Source organism: Pleurodeles waltl, chromosome 1_1, assembly GCF_031143425.1.
Source record: "Pleurodeles waltl isolate 20211129_DDA chromosome 1_1, aPleWal1.hap1.20221129, whole genome shotgun sequence".
NCBI classification, from domain to species: Eukaryota; Metazoa; Chordata; class Amphibia; order Caudata; family Salamandridae; genus Pleurodeles; species Pleurodeles waltl.
The window spans coordinates 357,404,762-357,425,836 of NC_090436.1; the positions used below are offsets into that span (position 1 = coordinate 357,404,762).

The 21,075-nt window shown below is 41.8% G+C and overlaps 1 protein-coding gene across 1 annotated transcript in view; it reads right to left on the reverse strand.

Annotated features, from left to right (window-relative positions):
• SREK1IP1 (SREK1 interacting protein 1) overlaps positions 1 to 21,075 on the reverse strand; it is a 120,133-nt gene that overhangs the window by 89,904 nt on the left and 9,154 nt on the right. The window lies entirely within an intron of this gene.

The window sequence follows — 21,075 nt, forward strand, 5'->3', positions numbered from 1 at the left end:
GCTATTGACTTCAAGTAACTGTATTTATTATTTTGGTGTTGTTTTACATGGATAAGTATTGGCTATTTTTCTAAAACTGGTGTGGTGTCCTTTTGTAGTGTTTTCACTGTATTACTGTGTGTTATGTTCAAATGCTTTACACATTGCTTCTGAGATAAGCCCAACTTCTCGTGCCAAGCTACCAAAGGGATGAGCAGGGGTTATCTGAGCGAGTATCTCCCTTATCCTGACTAGAGTCAGGGTCCCTACTTGGACAGGGTGAAAACCGACTGCCAACTAGAGACCCCATTTCTAACACATCTCATCAACTAAATACTTCACCTGTGGTTTAAATCAAGGCTCACCACTGTTGCTCTTGTATTTCAAAAGATAAATTAAGCCATGGGCAGTGTAACTGGTACTTTTTACCAGAATTTTATATGCGTTCAAAAATCTCCAATCCCACTCTTAATACATGCAACCATTTCTACACAATCTTTAAAGACGTAGATAACACACCAAACTCACTAATCTGGGCATACAAATACCCTACAGTTGCAATAAAAAAATTATGTGAACAAGGACGGCAAAGAGTTATAGGTTTTCAAGTTACTACTTGACTAGATATGAAGAGGACTACTACAGGTATATCAATGAGAAATGCTGTAGGAAGCATGGCTAATCTCATGTTGCAGTCCATGGGTAGATCTGGGGACCAACACATTGAGACTATAAAGAGCACAACTATATATGTGGAGGTCCAAAAACATTTCTCAGAGAAGAGGATTTCTGTAGCTCACATTGCACAACAGAAAAAGGATTTATACTGTCAAAGAGAAAAGCTGGGTGTAAACTGCTGGGTGATTTACTTAGCAATGGACATTTTAAGGAGGTTACAATCCTGAATGAAGTGATTATCTTAAAACGAAGATGTGTTTATTGTACGTTTCAAAATAAGGTCAGTGTGAAGGGAAGAGGAGTGAACCCAACAGAAGAACCACAGTCATTTGCTACTGCAATGTTTATGAGCATTATAGGATGGTGGGAGTAGAATCACTGGCATTGTCGCTTCTGTTAGCTCATACAATAGAAAATTAACAGAGAAACAGATGGATGTTGGGAGAAACTGCAGATCTGTCTGAATGCTCTCCTTCCCTTTAATAGGGTCTTAATAGGAGGGGGAGCATTTTTCTGCAAGTCCTCCGCCCGGAGACCTAATATGTCCTGAATTTCAGGACAATATGTGATCAGGAGATGCCAAGTCAAGCTGGAGTAATGTGAATTTATCAATTTACATGTATCATTTTGCAACAGTAGCACAACTAGGGCTGAATACCTCATAAGGTCGTGGGTACCCCTCCCCCCACAGATCACAAGAAGACCCACCTTTCAGGGAGCCAGAAAATGTGAAGCTTCCAAAAACAACGTGGCCTATAGGTCACTACTGCAGTATTAGTGGAACAGTTCACTTCTAGTGGCACTAACATATCCCTACGGTAAAAGTGAAATGGATGCATAATGTAGGACTGTGTATCAAATGATTTACAGGCCTGTGCGTGTAAAGTAGAAAAACGTAAGCTACTGCAACAGATCTCTTTATTCTTCTAGCAATGTCCCTCTAAGCCCGTGGTACTCAAAGTACGGCCCGCGGGCTGCCAGCGGCCCCACTGACCTACCTTGGCAGCCGGCGGACCGGACCGCTTGTCAGCAAACACTACAATGGCGGCCGTAAACATAAAAGAGGGCTGCTGGAGTATGCGCGATAGCTGCTTCATTGCGCATGCTGCTGCGGCCCTCTTCTATGTTTACCGGTGACGTCACAAGCCTGGCCACTGGCGGGAAGCCAAGGCCCCTTAAAAGTCAGCGCTCGCAGCTAACTTTTATGGGGCTTTTTCGTCCGCTTCCTTCCACCTGGTTTTCGCCTGCCGCCCAGCGTCCGCCTGAAGCCTGCTGCCAGATGATGCCACCTGCTCAGTAAGTGCATGTGTTCCAATGGGTGGGGGGGGTGTCTTTGGCATTTTTTTGGGGTGGGTTGGAGTGAAGCTTTTTTGTGTGCCAGCAGGGGAGAGGTGGGAAAAGTGTCTCTCCAATTTTGGCGAGGATCCGTCTGGTTCCAATGTTATCCTATTGCCGCGGTTTGGTATGTTTTTGGGGGGCTGTTTTAGGGGGTTGGAGTGGAGCTAGGGTGAAGGGTCTTCTGTGAGGGATGGCTAGGGGTGTCATTGAGTAGTGTGAAACACTGAAAAGATTGCCTGGCACGAAGCGATACATCTGGTGTATTACAGGTGACTCAAGTGCCTCGGTGTTACTTTTGCATAAATACATCCTTTGCCCCCTGTCCTGCTGCCAGCTCCTGTCCATGCTTCTCTTCCAGGGACATCTGCACCAATGCTCATTATCTCATTCGGGTGTCTTGTGCATGCAACAAAACTCTGAAAGGTACTAACATCCAATCAGAGATGTAATCTATTTCCAAAACAGCCGTTCCAAACAGTGGCGTAAATGACCGTCACCACCTCCCCCCACCTAAACAAAAAAAAAAACCTCTGCAATCATATGCGAGCCAAATGAAGCACACTGGAATTTTATCTTGGTAACTTTGAAAAATACAGCAGGCAAGGATGGAGTGACTTCGTTTAGCAGCCTGACAACTTGGTCTACATCACATTTCCTCAGTTTTGTTTGTGTAGCCTGCTATTTTTAAAACCCACACTACTTTTTTTTTTTTTTAACCATTAGATTGCAAGGGTTTTGCAGAATTTCCTTTCCACAAGGATCACATATTCTGTCGTAGTAAAACAAGTCAGTTCCAGAAGGTAGCTGGATATATCTAGAATTTTATCTATCCACTTAGAAATAGAGACTGAACTTATGTGTATATGTATAGTAGCATTTACAACCATTCGTGTGCCCCTGTAGCAGAACTGAAATGTGTGTTGCCTCTAGGCCACTATCACAGTACTTGCTGACCGCAGTTAAAGCCGTCTTTAGACATTGTACTTGGCTGTATGTCCTAGTTTTAGGAGGAAAACCATATTGGATAGGGACCACGGAGGTTAGACTACACTAGTTTATTTTTCAGTAAAATATTGTAGTGGACAGTGGTCGGCCAGGTTCTATTTTGAACTTCTTTAGACTATTATGTGCATGGATATATATGCTGTTGGACACTGTTTTGTTCTGCTGTCTGTTGTTGGTCGATTGCTCAGATTCAAGTGATTATTATAATTCCTTGCACCTTTCCCACTATGCAGCTTTGGTGCCATTCCATGTGCACGTTGGCACAATATGTTTAAGGGAGTGATTCCAACTCTGGCGGGCGGCTACCGGTCCCCATTCCAACATTCCCGCTGGGCCGGCGGGAATGAGGCCGCAACACAGGAGCTGGCTCCGAATGGAGCCGGCTGTGTTGCGGCGGTGCGATGGGTGCAGTTGCACCCGTCGCGCTTTTCACTGTCTGCTAGGCAGACAGTGAAAAGCTGGCCGGGGCCCTGTTAGGGGGCCCCTGCACTGCCCATGCCACTGGCATGGGCAGTGCAGGGGCCCCCAGGATACCCCTTACCGCCAGCCTCTTCCTGGCGGTGAAAACCACCAGAAACAGGCTGGCGGTACGGGGGTCAGAATCCCCAGGGCAGCGCTGCTTGCAGCGCTGCCCTGGCGGATTCTCCCAGCCGGGGCAAAAACGGCAGAATACCGCCGGCCCCGGCAGGGCGACCGCGGCTTTACCGCCGCGGTCAGAATGCCATTTGAAGCACCGCCAGCCTGTTGGCGGTGCTTCCGTCATTCGTGACCCTGGCGGTCCAAGACTGCCAGGGTCAGAATGGCCCCCTAAGTGTCTTATTCAGAATGCTTGACATGTATATTGTGGAGAGGATTTAGATGTGTTGTTGAGGAGGGGGGTCAAAATGATTTGACAACAATAAACCTTAGAAAACCAATGAATGTCCCAGAAATCTTAAAAGATCCACCTTTCAATAAGAAAAAGAAGAGTTATTTTCAAATCTGAAACTTATGTGGAGTTTATTGTTCAATGTTATACCATCAATAAAACATGACGAGATAATACAGGTGTTGAGGTTGTTCTACAAACTCCCTGTACATCACTGAAAAAAGGATCATCAACATCCTGTTGGACCTGGCCCTTTTTACAGGATCATCCCCATGCTATGCCTCTTAAGATTACTATTGTCTGATAATAAAAAAGTTTTTCAAAATGTCCTCTTTTTAGGTTTGTAGTTTATATCTGGCTTCAAAATACAGCATTGTCTAGCAATGTTTTAAAAAAGGGGGGGGTTGTGCCCTGCTATTAGCCCCGCCCACGACCCCGCCCCCAACCCACTGGCCCTTCAGTGCGGCCCTCGGCCACAAACCATACTGCAATTTTGGCTCCCGAGAAAAAGTTTGTGAGTACCCATGCTCTAAACAGTAGGATGCGCAGTGCCAAAATGCTTACATTGATAACCAGGATTTGAATGCTGATACCCACATGACAAGATCAATGTGAGAGTGAATGAAACTATACATAATTAATGCACTGAAGTTTTATCTAAATTAGAATTCAGATAATTTATTTCTGCTGGCTAATTTTTCAAACAAAAACCTAATTACAAATGTCTGTCATACACAGACGTGTGCTAAGATTATGTAGGAAGACGAAGTCAAAACAATATTTCAGATTTTGTAAGTACCTTTAGTTATATGTTCTTGTATTTGTCTTTTAAGTGAGCCACAAAGGATAGGGAGAGAGGATGCTTCGTTGTCACCAACAGGCTACACAGCCAGCTAGCGCTTTACCATGACAACTCTGACTAGGAGCTAAGCTTTTTTTTTTAAGTACTTCATAATTTTAATAGATGAGGGCACTGTAGATATACTTAATTGCTGTTGTCATGATGTAACGTTCATGCCACTGCAAGTAACCTAAATAATATCTAAAGATCGAGTCCAGTCGGAAAAGCGCTGCAAATGGCTAATGCGCTCTCTGTCAAATAATGATAGATAACATTCAGCTCAGCACAAACTGTACCGAGTTTGTGCCATCTGTGACTGAATAATCCTTTTGAAAAACGGCGCTGCAATCATTATGGACGTGGAATGGTAGTCAAGGACACCATCATTCCAGTTTGGTCGCTGGTCTCCGCTGAAGGCCATCGGTGATGCGAGTTGTATTTCTCTTTGTCTTTTTCAGAGCTTCAGGAGCCTGGATTTCAAATGTCAGAAAGGTCGTCCTTCATAGTATATTTGCCGCTCTGCCTCATCGAGGTTGATGGTTGCGGAAATGAGCACTTAATGGGTGAGCTCAGGCGCTCTAAGCCTGAAATGTACGTTATCTGCTTCTGCCTTTTGAAGCTTGAGTCTGTTGTGTATGGATGACGGTTCTGAAATATTTTTTCTTTCTTTCTTTTATAGAAAGAAAGAGGCACTTTGAAGTCTTTTTTCCCTAAATACATCGTCAGGAAGGTAGACACTCAGGGTCTAGGTTGCTGCTGCCTTAAGAGTTTTTTTTTTTTTTTTTTTTAAATGACGTTTCTTCATAATCTTTCCCATAGATACAAGATGCATTTTCTGAATTTTTCTTCTTCATATCGAAAAGAAAGATTAATATTAAAACGACTTTTTGTGCAAAACACCTTAGCCTACTGTGCAGAAATAGATGAGAGCCTTATCTTTGCAAAGATTCGGCATTGGTCTTAAAGTCAATGAGGATTTTATAAAATAAATGACTGCTTTCCTGCGAAACAAATAGAATTTAACGATTCATTTTTTATTTTATAAAAATATGTCTTTCAATTACAGTTAACCATTTTTTTTCAATCGTAGCAAATGAACACGATATTTAGCTTCGAGCAACTTAACTATTGTGTTTTTCCGCTTCTCATGCTAACCCTTAAAAGAGACTTGTGCTTTATTAGTTGTCCTCCTTGACAGGCTGTACACACCGAGAGCAAAGGAAAGAAACAGTGGAGGTGGCATCTCCAAGCTCGACGGAGCACAAGATACTTTTGGAATCCAGGCACAGCCTGCGGTTAAGGATTTCTCAATGACCGGACTCAGTTCTGTAAAGATTGTGATCTTGTGAATTTGATACATTTTCATAGGAACTTCCATCTAGTTTACAATACAGCTCACAAAAGCTGTAGCTGACATACAGCACAGGGGTGTGGAATTTATTAAAATATCTACTTGTCCAGGGGACAGGTTGCTTCTCAAATCTACTTGTCCTGTAAAAAGATCTACTTGTCCCTTTGGTGCCATGTAGTGTGGCGACAAATTATGGCAGCAATTAATAGCCTCTCTAATTATGTCAGGGCTACTACCATAGTAGGGCTTGAATACTTGCAGTTTCAATCCCTACTGTAGCAATTTCCTTATTTTGCCACCTTTCTGAAGATCTGCATACTGGGGCTGGAGGAGGCAGCAAGCAATAGTTCCAGGGCTGGAATGCCTTTGAGTCTGCAAACCTACTAACCTGCATGTTTTAAAGATTTTTACCAGCTTCTCTCTAATATTTTCCCATAATAAGAAAGGTTGGAGAATTTACTCCCGACAATGGCAGAATTAGAACTTCTTCCAGGGTTGGGAAGAAAGTGGCTGGAGGGAAAATGAACTTGCAAATGCTCAATAGATTTTCACATGAGCAAATCTACACATCGTATTTACCCATGCTAAAATACAGTTCACAAATATTTTACAGGGGTACGACATATACCATGGGTGCACTTTTGTGACTTTCTTTAAGAATTTGGGGCCACATGTAGGTAGGTTCAGATTTGTGACTTGCAAATTGCGAGTCGCAAATCCGAATGTAGGATGGTGTCCTTGACACCATCTGTGATTCGCAAGGGCTTCGCAAATGCCCACCTCATGAATAATCATGAGGTGGGTCGCAATTTGTGACCCCCTCGCGAATGGTGGCCTGCTGGAGACAGCATGTCTGTGACTGCTTTTCAATAAAGCAGTTTTTGTTTTTTTGTAATGCAGCCTGTTTTCCTTAAAGGAAAACGAGATGCATAACAAAAACGAAAAATGAAACGTTTCATTTTTTCAGAGCAGGCAGTGGTCCGCAGGACCACTGCCTGCTCTGAAAAAATGTTTACAGTGACATTCACAATGGGGAAGGGGTCCCATGGGGATCCCTTCCCTTTTGCGAAAGTGTTAGCACCCATTTGAAATGGGTGCAAACTGCGATTTGTTTGCGCCCGCGTTCGCGGTCACAAAACAATCCTACATTGCACTAAGAGTCGCAATTAGGAAGGGAACACCCCTTACTAATTGCGAGTCGCAAACCCGTTTTGTGATTCGGTAACCAGGTTACTGAATCGCAAAACTGGGTTTGTGCATCGCAATGTGCTTTTTGCAAGTCGCAAACAGCGAAGGTCGCTGTTTGTGACATGCAAAAAGCAATCTACATGTGGGTCTTGGTCCCTAATTAGGTCTGGTGTTAACAAAGACATTTTGTTTTTATTAAACTTCTATTTCTCTCTCTTTCGGCTGGCTTTACTGTGAGTGATCGCATTCTGCTCTTCCACAAGGAGCATATTGCCACACAAAGTAGTTTTGTTCAGTGTCAGGAACTACAGTGGCAATCAGTAACGTAACGAAACTGGAGGGTGCCCCTTTGCAAAGAACATGGAGGAGCCCCCTCTCCAGACTCACTCAGGGCAGGTGCTGTGCTGAAGGGGCCCCCTGGAGGGCGGCTGCGGGCCTTTGTTATGCCGCTGGTGGCAACCTGTGCTTTTAGAGTTCAAAAACTTTTTTGGGGGGGTTTTGCCAGTGTTTGTTACAATGTTGAGGGCCTGGTAGCTCCCACAACAATAAAGTGTTACAAAAGCCATCTCAAAACAAGACACGCATTGATGAAACTAAAAGACTTATAAAAATATGTCAGATCGGTTGGCTTTGTCAGTGTTTGTTTATTTTCATGCTTCCCATAATCGTGTTGAAAATGGTTACACTGATTTTCCATTAGAAATATTTTGGGGAAATACTAGCATGCATTAACACATTTTACTAAATGACACTTCATTTGCATATAATCAGAGAGCATTCTGGGAGCATTATACTTAGCCTCTTAGCCTAAACTTTTCAAACATGTGTGTACACGTTTTTTTTTTTTTTTGTACTGGAACCAACGTCAGTAGTGAAGTGTGACCTTAAAACATTTATTTACAGCACTCACCCTAATAACGAAGACTTTCAAATAATGAACCATAAATACAAGTTCGAACAGCATTATCTTTTGGAAACACATTACCTCAACTGCAGAGACTTCCACTCTCTGTAAACAGGCAGCCAAAGGGTTTGTGCTGCAGGGGGTTGGGCCTACTTGTCCCAAGGACAAAGTAAACATAAAAACTTGTTGCCCTTGACCCCAAACAAGATGTCCCGGGCGTCGGGCGATAGGAATTCCACATCCCTGCAGCAGTTTAATGTGATCCTTTGGAAAGATAGGCCGCTACGATAAGGCATGCTGAAAATGCATGTTTTATTGAAAGATCTGAGAATTGTGACAAACATAGGACGTCTCTGTCAGAATGCACTAATCTGAATTGTACATCCAACAGGAGAAATGCGCCATTCCACAATATGCTGTACCCATGGCTAATTAATCACAGTAGAAACAGGATGGTTTGTGTGGTACCTCTGCTCGGGATGTCCTCTACTTCGCTATAGTGGATAACCTCTAGAACAGCTCTAGACTGCAGGCTTTTTGGAACAATGGTCGAGCTTTGGCTTTCCTCATACTATGGTTTCCTAAATATACATGCATTATAGTTTCCCTGAAACTATAACACATGTATATTTAGGAAACCATAATCCGTGGGCCCACTGCCTGCTCTGAAAAAATATATTTTCGCATCTATTCACAAAGGAGAAGGGGTCCCGTGGTGACCCCTTCCCGTTTGCGAATGGCTAGCTGTGATTGTTTTGTGACTGCATTCACGATTACAAGACAATCATCCGTTGCACTGCGACTCGCAATTAGGAAGGGAACGTCCCTTCCTAACTGCAACTCGCAAACCCTTTGTGCGATTCGGTAAATAGATTACTGAATCGTAAAATTGGGTCTGTGCAAAATGCTTTTTTCTTGTCGCAAATGGCCTGATTCTGCGAATCGGGTCGTTTGCGACAAGAAAAAAGTTTTGTACATCTGGCCCAAAGTGTCTTGATTGTCTAGCAATGACCAGATGGACCACGCCAAAACTTGTACTCTATATCTTTAAAATAGCCACTGTCATTTTCAAACATTGTGAGAGTTCTGTGCCTTCATGGGAAATGTAGGTTCTGATCTGGAGTTAAAGAGCCTATGTATAGTGCATCCTCCAGAAATGCAAAGCCATTCGTCAAGTAGCACCAACGCTCTCAGTCCATTTCCAGTCATTCCTTCCCCGACATGAAGGCGCACTCATGAGTTTAAAGTATTGCACTTGGTGAACAAGCAAACTCGGAAAGGCATGTCCATGCACAGAGTAAGATACTTTCTGCCTATTAATACCTCTAAGCATTATACAGTGCATAAGGTCAGAGAAACTGAATTGATAAGCAACAGCAGTATCTTTACTTCCATTAAACCAAGACTAACACTAGCTAAGAGCTGTAGTAAAAAAGAAAATCTGAATCTATGGCACGTCTCAGGCTCTCTCAGCAAAACAATGAACTCCAATTCCCAAATTAGATGAATTGGTGCCATGGGAGAGTGTAATGGCCATGAAAAATTGAAGTTTGCCTCCTCAAACATTCTCATCTCTATCATCAGAAGAGGGATCTATAATGTGTTTATTTGAATCTATCTTCCGTTCCAGTACTGGTAGCACTCTGGCGCTGAGGGTGATCTTTGGATGAAACCTGTCTGCATGAGATAATCAAATTATTTTAGTCTCAGCAATTGGCAAGGACTACATCTACAGCCCGCTCCTATGACCCAGGTGAGTATACTGTATATTTCACAAACCAGGTGTGTATACTGTATATTTCACCTTACTCAAGATGTTAAATTCCTAGTGAGCCAGAGCTGAAGCTCTGTTTACATGCATTCATGGTAAGAATCCAAGGGCAGTGTCAATTTGGCCCCAAAGATGACCACTGTTCTGGTTTTCGGGTCATCAAAATCTCCTCAATCTCTCCTCAGCTGGCAATATCGTATCTGAGGCCCATGATGATGCACAAGTGTAGCTGATATGCTCTCCCCAAGTCAGACAAGCATGTGCAGAGTCATCATGCTAGTACCAGCGTCTGTGGTTTCTGCCACACAAGCAAGGCAAGGTCACACATGCTGAGCGTTATCACGCATGTCTCATTGCGTTTATACTGCCATTTAAGGCCAAGGAGCCTGGTCAGGTATCTATAAGGATATTTTATGCGCTATCCTGGCACACAGCAAAGTCAATTCCAGTGTACCATCCTATGTCACAAAGTGATATGCACAACTGCTGTTTCCAGGCCAGTCGTATGTTGGTGAAACACACACCTCTTGACCTTGATATGCGAGCATTTATGGATAAGTTTCATTAGTATGCTGTTGATACACATATCCTTAATTTTAACACCGATTTCGTCACAATAAATTTTCCAAACATGGCCACTTTTAGGTCGAGCCTCCAAGACAACACAAGCTGCCTGGCAGTAAAAGACCAATTGTCAGCTTACTGTGGACTTAAAGCCCACCCACTGCTCAACATTGGTTGGCTTTATTGTCACTCTCATTTGATTACTTCTTATTCAACAGCTTGCCCTGTCCATCTTCGGTTTGTCTCTTTCCTGAAGTACAGCCTCCTTACCGGTATACTCCCACTGCTCATTTTTAAGGACCTATTTTTTTCTCTTTGCTTAAGCATTTCAAGAGTTTGCACATTTCTGCTTTCTCCCTTGAGTGCTTCTCTTGCCTGCGCTCAATGTTGCTCTTTTTCCATGTGCTTCTCTTCTTGTGTCTCTCTCCCTTTTGCTTCACCTCCTGATCCCCCTTATTGATCTTGCATCTGCCTTTCTCTCTTCACCTCACTTGTGGCTTCATATCCTTTCCTTTCCGAACCCGCAATCCCAATCCACTACTCCGTTGTCACATATGTGTGCATTTTCCTACTCTTCCTCTGGTACTGCTTCCCTCCTGAAATGACCCCCACAATTTATGTTGCCCCCTCCTCACAGTTGGTCATTTCTGGGTGTATGTGAAACTTAGTCAAAGTGCATCCATAATTTTGTCACCAAAGCTGAAAAAAATGAAAAAAGTACTCAGGAAGAAAAAAGTGTTCGAATGAAATGCAGAGTGTAAATCAAAATTTGAGTAGGTGAAACAGGAAACATCTAAAGAAAAGGTAGTAAAAGGACATGATTTGAATGAGGCATGTTGCAACTGTCAATTACAGCAATCTTGGTTTAGGAGCAGTTCTGACCCATAAAGGTGTTGTGGTTTCAAAAAAACAAAAACAAAAAGGCAAGGTTTGCTTCAAGCATTATACATCAGAGCTGAACAAAAGTATTCTGTTCAAGAGGGAGCTGTCTGCGTGTTGCTGTGAGATAAAAAAAAAAAAAAAACATAAAACATTTTGGTGTTGGACAGGAGATGTGTCTTGATGGAGGACCATACAGCGTTGGATTACACATAAGAATGTGGTGAGAGACCATGCTTCAAGAATGCCAGGCTGAGCTCCGAATTGTGCCAATACAACTTGATATTCCAGGACACAAAGAAAATGATGGCAGACCATCAGTAGATATCCAATCAAATCTGACAACATAGTGGAAGTTTTGGCAGATGAAGTCTGTTTGATTGCACTGGTTGATACACTAAGGTCACGCAGTGTTTCACAAGATGACTGGATTGAGTCTGTGGCCAGGGACGAGAACTTAAGCTTAACAAAAAGGCCCTGGGAGAGAGCTTTCCCTGTTGAATCTGAACCTTGTTTCAAAGTTTCTGCCGAGTTATAATTAAAGTAAGGTAAAATGTTACTGTCTCAAGACATATCTGTACCGTCGCACAACCTCAGAGGTAGAATCTTATAATTAGGGCATGAAGGCCACCTTGGACACACAATAAAGGAGTAAGTGGGTATGGATGCCCAAGTCAATGCCATGATTAAAGATTGTGTTTGTGCAGCTAGTGACAAGCAACACAAACCTATGAACAAACAAGTAAAGGTTTATCCCCTGTAGACAGATGGCCCATCCATCTCATTTGGATGAGTGGTTTGGATCATTAGTATTTTATTTACTGGGTTATGAGATCCTTACTTTAATTCTCTTTTGACTCATTACAGGTGCTCTACTTGGTGTATGCTTTTGATACCAGTTTCAAAATGAAACATCTGGCTCAAAAATAGGTGAGATCAGAGTTTTGAATCTTCAAGAGCAAGCACCTAAACATTTTGGCAACTGATATGCTGCAAGGAAGAGGAGGGAGAATCTTAGTTAATGAGGGATATCATGCAAGATTGATTAGAAATTGGGTTTAAACAAAAGTGTAGAAGTATGATGTGAGCCGAAGACTCCAAAAATATGAAGTAACTGGACTTCAATCAATCTGCAGTATGACAGAATATGCATCTTTGACTGGGAAGTACAAATGTGAGTAGAGTGAACTAGATCCGACATCAATGATCCAGCAGACATTAGCAGACTATCTCAGTCAGGGCCCAGAAAAACACGACAAGTAGAATGCCAAGGCTAATGGGCTGGTCCCTGAACAAAGATAGCACCCTTATTTTTGGTAAAAATTCAAAATGACTACATGGAAGTGCAGTCAATAAAAGATGAATGCTTGCCACAAGATGGACTTTTAAGTGGCCCAATAGTTGAGTGACATCTCTCATAACATCTGCAGAGGAGACAGGTGGTGCACAAGGTAATTGAGACGTTTAACCTGAAAGATTTTAGCTCTTTTTGTTCACACCCTTTTAGACTAAAGCATGAGGCAGCCTATATTTCAAGACCACCTCTAAGCTTACCTGTTGATTAGACTGAAAGTGATCACAAAATGCAAATTTCATTATTCTCCTGGTTGTGGTGCTTTGCTACCCTAATTGCTGTATGGGCTTGAAAATCTCTCACAAAGCTTTGTTCATTGCTATGATACGGGCAGACGTATTTCATTAGATTTTGGGTCATTTCAGCTATTTGTCTACTTCTCAAAACCTGGAAAGCTAACTACATGTAATTGCTCCTCTCTTTCCAGTTCAGTATTTGTTTCTGAACTGTGTCCATGTCACTGGAACTCAGTTACTTCCTTCGATAATGAAAACTACACTCTTCTGCACCAAAACTGCCCCATGGTTCAGTGCTTAGTTTGCTCTGGAAAAAACTACATGTCAAGCTAAGCGCGCTTGGTGCCACAATTATGAATCTGTTGTGAAACACTGCTATAAAATAGTTTAACTAACCTATAAACATCCATGTCAATCACAAATTCTTCTCTTCAACAAAAATCTAGGAAGCCAGTAAGACGCAAACGTTTTTTTTCTCAAACCATCAATAAAACGCAACATTGACATTCCCTCCAAACCACAACTATACTTTGCACAGGTTGTATGCTTCGCTTAGTCATTTATTATTAACTTTTTAGTTGCTATTAAAAAAAGAATCATGAATTTGCGTATGGATTTGTAGTAAACCATGCAAACAAGGTGCTAAGTAGTCATTGTATATCGTACTGTCCTATATATCAGAGATATATAAATAATTCTGCTCAGAGAAGAGAAAAAAATCCCCATGCCTCTTAGCAATTTCCAGGAAACTTTATGTCCCCCCCTTCATCTTGCCTCAGTTCCCCTTTCCCTATCCTCATGTTGATTACTGTGTTCTTTTGTTCTCATACCAAAGATCACAGAGGCTTTTTTTCCCCAGGATTCATGAATTGCATGTGGGCAGCTTCTGAATGGATGGAACTACACTACCTGAAGTTCAGTGGTAGCAAAACCAATATTCTGGTGGCACTGGAGCGCAAAATTTAGTAAAGCTTTTAATGACCCAAACATCAGCAGAAGTTTTCATGATTAACAGCCTAACCTAGAAAAGTTGCACTGACACGTATTTTAAAAGTGCTCATGTTTTCATTTACGGTGGTCACCACTGTGCCTACCGGATTTAACAATGAATTACAAGATATTTAAATGATGCTGAAGTATAACTCAAACATTAGAGTAACTGCTAGTAGTCAAACGAATTATGATTTATAATGTTCAATAATGTGTGATGAGTCTAAACAGACGTGCGCATAGAAATAAACGCACTTCTTTGTCATACCTAACGTGATGCTGTAACAAGTTTGTAATTCATAATGAAATGTTTTACTTATTCTGATGATGTATTAAATATGCTGAATTTATAAATGTGCATATTATGTGTGTTTTATTAACAAATATATTAAATGCATTATACTTCTTGTGTTAGCACAACTAGACCTGCAGACCTCGTATTTGCAGTCAAGTAAAAGTGATAAATCCTTCTTCTTTTTCTAACATTACTTTTTACATTGGAATGTTCTTATGAATAATAGAGGGTTCCTTTGTTTATTTTTACAAGACTTGTTTCTAAATTACGTTGGTTCCAGAACATTTCTATGGACTAAACGTGAAATGAATTGCTTCTATCAACATGTACTTTCACATGGGAAGGTGATGAGTCCATTGTATACCCTGGGAAGAATTTGTATTGTTGCAGCTGATAGAAAATTGTAATTGACTGTTCAATTCACACAGAAGGAGGAGATGACTTCTGAGCAAACCTGAGAAAATACTGGATTGTTGCAACCTGACATTTTATTGAATTTTGAATGGATGATGCCTCTTTAATGTGATGTGAGGCCACTGAACTGTCAATTCAGAGATGTTTATGTACTTTAATTTAGGGATGGACTTAGTAAGTTTCAGTCATCAGAATTGTCCTTTTCTTTGCGCTCATGCTGTTAATTCTTTCCTTGGCTCTTGGTCCCCTGATGTTCTCTGTGCAGCTCATGTTCTGCACTTCCCTGACGGTGCTTCTAACAAGCTTTACTGATGATTTACATGATGATCTACAAGCTTTGCTAACAAAGAATCCTTGAATGCTGACCCGAGAAGAGGCATATCTTCATGTTAATGCTATTTCCCTTGACATGCTCTTTCCCTAATAGATGCTAGCATGCTGACAACTACTAATTTAATTTTTCTAGTTAGTTCGAGATTGCTTTCTAAATTATTTTTGTCCTTTTCTGTCTTTTGTCCGCATGTTTAAGTCTGTTCCTAAACATGCATGTCCTAATTTGGTTAGTTGTAGGGGTAACTCTTTTCCAACCCGGATTCTTGATCTCGATTTAATTTGATCTGACAAATTACAACACAGTCTGGTTTGAGATATGTTTCTATTTCATAGATCGTTTCTTTAATGATATGTATTATTATTCTTGAATGTTTAATGGTGTTGATGCTACGCAGATTAAACTTAATTCACCGTTTTGGGCAACTAACGGTGTTGATTTATCCTTACAATTTGATTTTGCGCACAGTTTGTGACTTTAGCTTTGTGAATGTAAAATAAAGCCTTGAAACTTTTAGTGATTGAAGTTTTCCTTCCATGGCCACATTGGTCACGGTGTTTAAATTTGTTGGGGTGGGTTTGAAATGATTGTGTATGGTTAACCACAGTCTCTCCTGGATCAAAAGATCCATTGAGCTTGTTGAGGCCTTTGATTTGTGTGAAGGAGGAAAAACGTGTAAACAGCGGTTAGGAACCTGCCTAATATTTGGGTCCCCCAGTGGTGGCCTGAAGACCTGGGCCCTCCTCCTACTCTCAAACCTGAAGTGAAAAATCTGGGTGTTTGCTTGGACAGTAATTATACTTACAACCACCAGATAACTGTTGTTACCTCATGCTATTTTGTAAACCTGAGATGCTCGAGGAAAATATTATGGACCTTTCCATTTTCCACCCAAAAGACTATTATTCAGGCTTTAATAAGATCTCACCTGGATTTTGGTAACGTTATGTATTTAGGCATCATTCAGGCATCATTTAAGAGACTTCAAATAATTCAGAATGTGGTAGCACAATTCTTTGGCCACAGCCCGGAGCCTCCACTGCCTTCTGACTGAGAAACATATAAAATTCAAATCCATCTGTTTTGTCTACCAGGCCTTCGCTAACATGAGTCCATAATATATTAGGCACCTTAATCAGCAAAACTGCCCACCCAGGGGCCTAAGATCCTTTACCCTGAAATTGGCCTTGGTCCCTCAGATCAACCGAGTCAGGCAGGGGGCTGATGTTCAGGTTTTTAGTGCCTAAACTAAAGAACAATTTACCCCTCCACCTCTGCTAAAGCCCAAGCGAAGAAATCTTCCTGAAATGTCTAAATTTGTGGCTTTTCTAAACATCCAGGTTTTTTCTCTTCGCGGTCTTGGAGCAGTCGAGTTCTCTAGCGCTGGAGAGCCTGTACGGGGCAGCCTTGCACTCTACAACGCTCAATACCAGAAATAGACACTCCCATACCTGACCAAGATGCAACCAGCAGGGTGGACAGCACATTCACTCTTTACTTATATTTAGAAAATAATTAATGTGTTGTTGTGGCGTTAGCCCCTTTACCATCCTTAAGTCTGCAACTGACATCAAAGGTCCAATGGAAAAAATAAACAAGAAATCAAACAATACACCTGGAATTTCCTCTTATCCCACTTAACATGCACATGTTCCCATTAGGTCTAAATTTACACATTTTCTACAAGTCTATAACTCTCCACCTAGTGTGTTTTTCAATTGCCTGCAATACTCAACTAGCACACCATGCTAATTTCTAAGATTATTATTTGAGACCATATGACTGAGAGCAAAAGATCCTTGTGAGGAAAACCAGATACTTGTCTTCAGAAGTCTACACCACCATGAATTAGTACACAGAAGAGTCGATGCAGACAGTATAAAAATATGTGCTAGTGCAATTTCCAGGATTAATGTGTTGTTTCAAATTAGCCTTTCGTGTTGTACCTTTGACCTCGTTGTGGACGTTTGCCACTCTACTTGCTGCAATGTGTCTACCAGTATCTGGATGTGGCTTACAACTTGGGTGTGCACACTTCATGTGAAATAGCAATTGCTGTATGTCAATTTTCAATAATCTCCTCTTAAAATAATTCTTTTTTTAGGGGACAGAAAGTCGTCTGCATGGCTCTGGAGAGAGTGCTTCCCTGCCCTATCCTGATCTCCTGGCAAGTCACCTGAAAGTATGGTAGGTTTTCTTGGTCTTGGCCTCAGTGAACATGATACTCCTGAATGTCCACTAGGGCTCTTGTTTACATGGATTGAGACGATAAAGCTTGGCTTAGGACAAGGGAAATGTATTGTTTACCCCACTTTTACAGAGAGTGGCTAATGCCCTCTCGACCAAGGCTGTGGTAACCTGACAGTTGTGACAGCATTAATCTATACTCAGTGGCACGTACACCACTGTCTTTAGGGGGGGATAACTAGCAGCTTCCACCCGGTAACTAAAGTCTGTGCATTTTTACTCACTTGGGTTCTATTCTTGTTTTTGGTGAGTGGGGTGGGTGTACTGAGATTCAGTTGGTTCAATGGGTGAGCATGATGAGCAATTGTGTTTAATGTGAGCTGAACTATTATCTGTTCTGCTGGACATCCCAGCTCCCCGGTGCCTCTCCCTATTCTTAGGCAAAGCTTGTTGGGCTGCTGTAGGCACTAGCTCTTATCTGTATTTAGCTAAGACTACTTCTGCTGGGACGACACACTACCTTTCTGCTGAGTAACGATCAAAGCCTCATGATTTGAAGGTAAATAAAATTCCTCTCTGGTGGATAAGACAGACAGGTACCAAGAGAGCGGAAAGGCCTCCTCACACAGACTGATCACACAGTGTTCATGCAGGAAAGACACCCAGGATGCAAAAGTAGCACACCCTCGGATTGGATTAGCCTGTCACTCAGGGAATGATAAAAGTTTGGCCTTATCGGCCAGTTGTTTGTTCCAGGCTGTTCATTATTCAGACAAGGCATCCAGAAGGAGTCTCTAAGGAAGACGACATCCAGGAGTGGAGTCCAGGGATTGGATTGCCATCATTTCAGACCCGGAAATAGAGTTTGAACTTGAGAAGGTGCATCTATGACGGATTACTGGTGAAAGGAGTTTGCCAGCCTGATGGAAGGAGCTGGGCGAAAGCTTGAAGGAGGTGGATGACACCTGCTCAGCTGGGCACTTGAGCAGAGACAGACCTGTCTGAGGCTTTTGGAGCCTTTCGTACTTGGAACACAAGGAGACCTCAGATAGCTGATCAAGATAAGGATCTTGGTGCACATCAACATAGAGGTAGAAGGGGGAAGCTCCATATTATCACTGAAAGTGAAACTGAGTCACCCAGACCCCTCTCCTGTGCTGTGGGCGCTTGTGGGTGCTTCCAGTTGTCAACTGTAGCTGAGAAATGTCTTGCTGATGAACTTACCAATAGAACCCTTGATTCCTGCCCCAGGAATTGCATAGCCTCCAACTGTGTCCTTGCGTGTCCTGCACGAGTAGCAGCAGCAGCGTCCCCGTGGGTGCTGAGCTATCAGAAAATCTAGAATGAAACCAGTGGACTTCTTGGTACAGTTTAACTAACCTAGAAACAGAGCAGTGTCCTCCTCAAAGAAGGGTGGGCACTTCTGTTGCTTCAGGAGGTGGGACAGTAGGTGGACCAGGAACATTTGACTCCATATCAACTGCTGAAAACCTAACACTGTAATACAAGTATTGGTACTGTTGCTCTAGCTCTAAAAAGTAACCTTGCGCAACGTGATACGTTTAATGCAATGTTAACTGTGTTTTTATAGTGCATAGTGTCTAGGTGCTGTATTGCCATCTGGGATCTGAAATTTGGCCCAGAGTGTTGTAGAGACTTTTGGTTTTCACTGAGTTTCTTAGTTTTGTGTGCAGTATATTTTACTTTTGTGTGCATTAAAATGCTTTTCTTTTATAAAGTAAAGCACTGACTGGACATTGATTGTATTAGCTGATATTACGTAAACTGTATTCTGAAAGTCTAACCCACCTCACCACCTTGAGTAAACCTTGGACTGCTCTGTCTTACTACTGAGAGATTCATGTGCTGTAGAGGAGTACTTGGTTATCCAGTTTTGGGTCACGTAGTACTGTGGTTCCACAACACCAGCGGTGAACCACTCCAATTGATGCAACTGTTGCCCAGTAACTCCTGACTGCCCTGGTGACCCAGGAAGGCGGTAGTCACAGGAGTCTGCCACTATGGAAAACACCTTTCAACAACATTATTTTGTATGTGTTAGGTTTTGGCGATACATACACCCATTAACTGTGTTTATATTAGTGCAATTATTGACTTGTACCCGTTATTTAAAATTTTATAAAATTATCTCAAATAAAATAATGTTTATATATCCCATGGAATCCAATGTAATGCATATGGCAGTGCACTGCCAGGTATTACACAGCAACTTCTACTGACAAAAAACACACAATCCTTGGGCAGGGTCAGGCTGGTCTATAGGCAATCATGCAGTACCTGAATAGCTGCTCTGAAAGTCAGTGAGTGAGCCATTTTCTGGTTGTTTGTGGACCTGTTTCATTGTCTGCTGGGCCGGTTTTTACAACTGATTTCATGATAATAAAACAAACTTTGCCTGCAGCATGCTCAAATCCATGCAATCGTCCAGACCTTGAAAAACAATTATACAGCATTTCTTTGCAAGATTAAAACTGCCCTAATTTTCAAACATGGGCTCCTTTTTCACCTATCTAATTCACTTTTGTTTTGGTGCCTGGGCCCATTTTCTGTCCCAGTCCACAATGGACTTGGTAATGTAAATACTCCTGACATTGGCAAGGAGGTGTAATGGTAATTCCTTTTACATTTTTGATTGCAAGAATAAACCCCAGAAAAAACACAGAACATGGGCACCTAAATGTGGCCATATGCTAGTTTAAAACAAATCTAGTTTTACTACTTTTTTTTAAATATAAATGCATTTCAGTTGTGCCGTGCATCTTATTATCATCTGTGGAGATGAGAATAAATGACCACCTAACCAATCACTCAAATCGGAGGCAGCTATAATACTACACCATAATTTAAATACTTTGTATCTTAACTTTAAAAGTAAGTGCAGGCAAAATAAATAGCTGCTATTTACAAATAAATAATAAATAGAATAACAAAAGCATGCTTTGAACTTGAAACGCAACAGACAAAACTGAGATCATGCTTTTGGGCAAGCCAAATTACTTTGTCCCCTCTCAATGGTGGTCAGATGCCATGTCCTCCTCCCCTTGCTACAGCGGAGGTTGTCAGAAACTTGGGATTAAAATTTGATACTTCCTGTCTTTCTGCCCTCAGGCCCTGTCAGTTGCAGGGACCAGATTTAATTTAATTAAATCCCTTAAATAATTATTTGATCTCCTGCCCCTACTAGCCAGGAAAATGGTAGCCTGTGCGCTCATCTCTTCCAAGTTGGACTATAGTAATAGCTTGTGTGCGGGCATCACAAGCAGACTATACACATATTATGAGTGGTCCAACACGCAGCTGCTAGTCTAACATGCAGCTGCCAGAACAGTTCTTAAATTACCTATCAGGGCATTAGCCTCTGCAGCTCTAAAATTCATTCAATGGTTGCCCAGTCCATAAGAGAATTCTTTCAAAAAAATTCCTTAGGACCCTTAGAGCCTTCATAGCAATAGGTCCTACATTTCATACGGCTAGGTTCACCCATCACAAGGCCAGCAGAAATGTGAGATCCTTTCCGGCCAACCTGCTTAAACCAGCATCTTTCAGGTTGAAAACTAGAGGTGTAAATCTTTAACAGTCCCAGGCACGAAAGCCTGTAACTCCGTGCCTAAACACCTAAGGTTTACAAACGGGGAATCTATTTTTTGAAAGCAGCTTAAAACATGGATCTTTGAGATCCCTGACACTCTTTGCTATTCTCTCATCTTGATAGCAAGTGGCCTGCTGATAATTAGTTCCTCTCTTTAAGCAGACTTTTTCTATCTTGATCCGCATCCGCTGCAGGATGCTCCCTTGGGATTGATAGTTACGCTATATAAATGTGAAACAGAAATAGAACCAGCTTTGCAAATGATGAGAAAGAAACTACATTTGGCATTTGT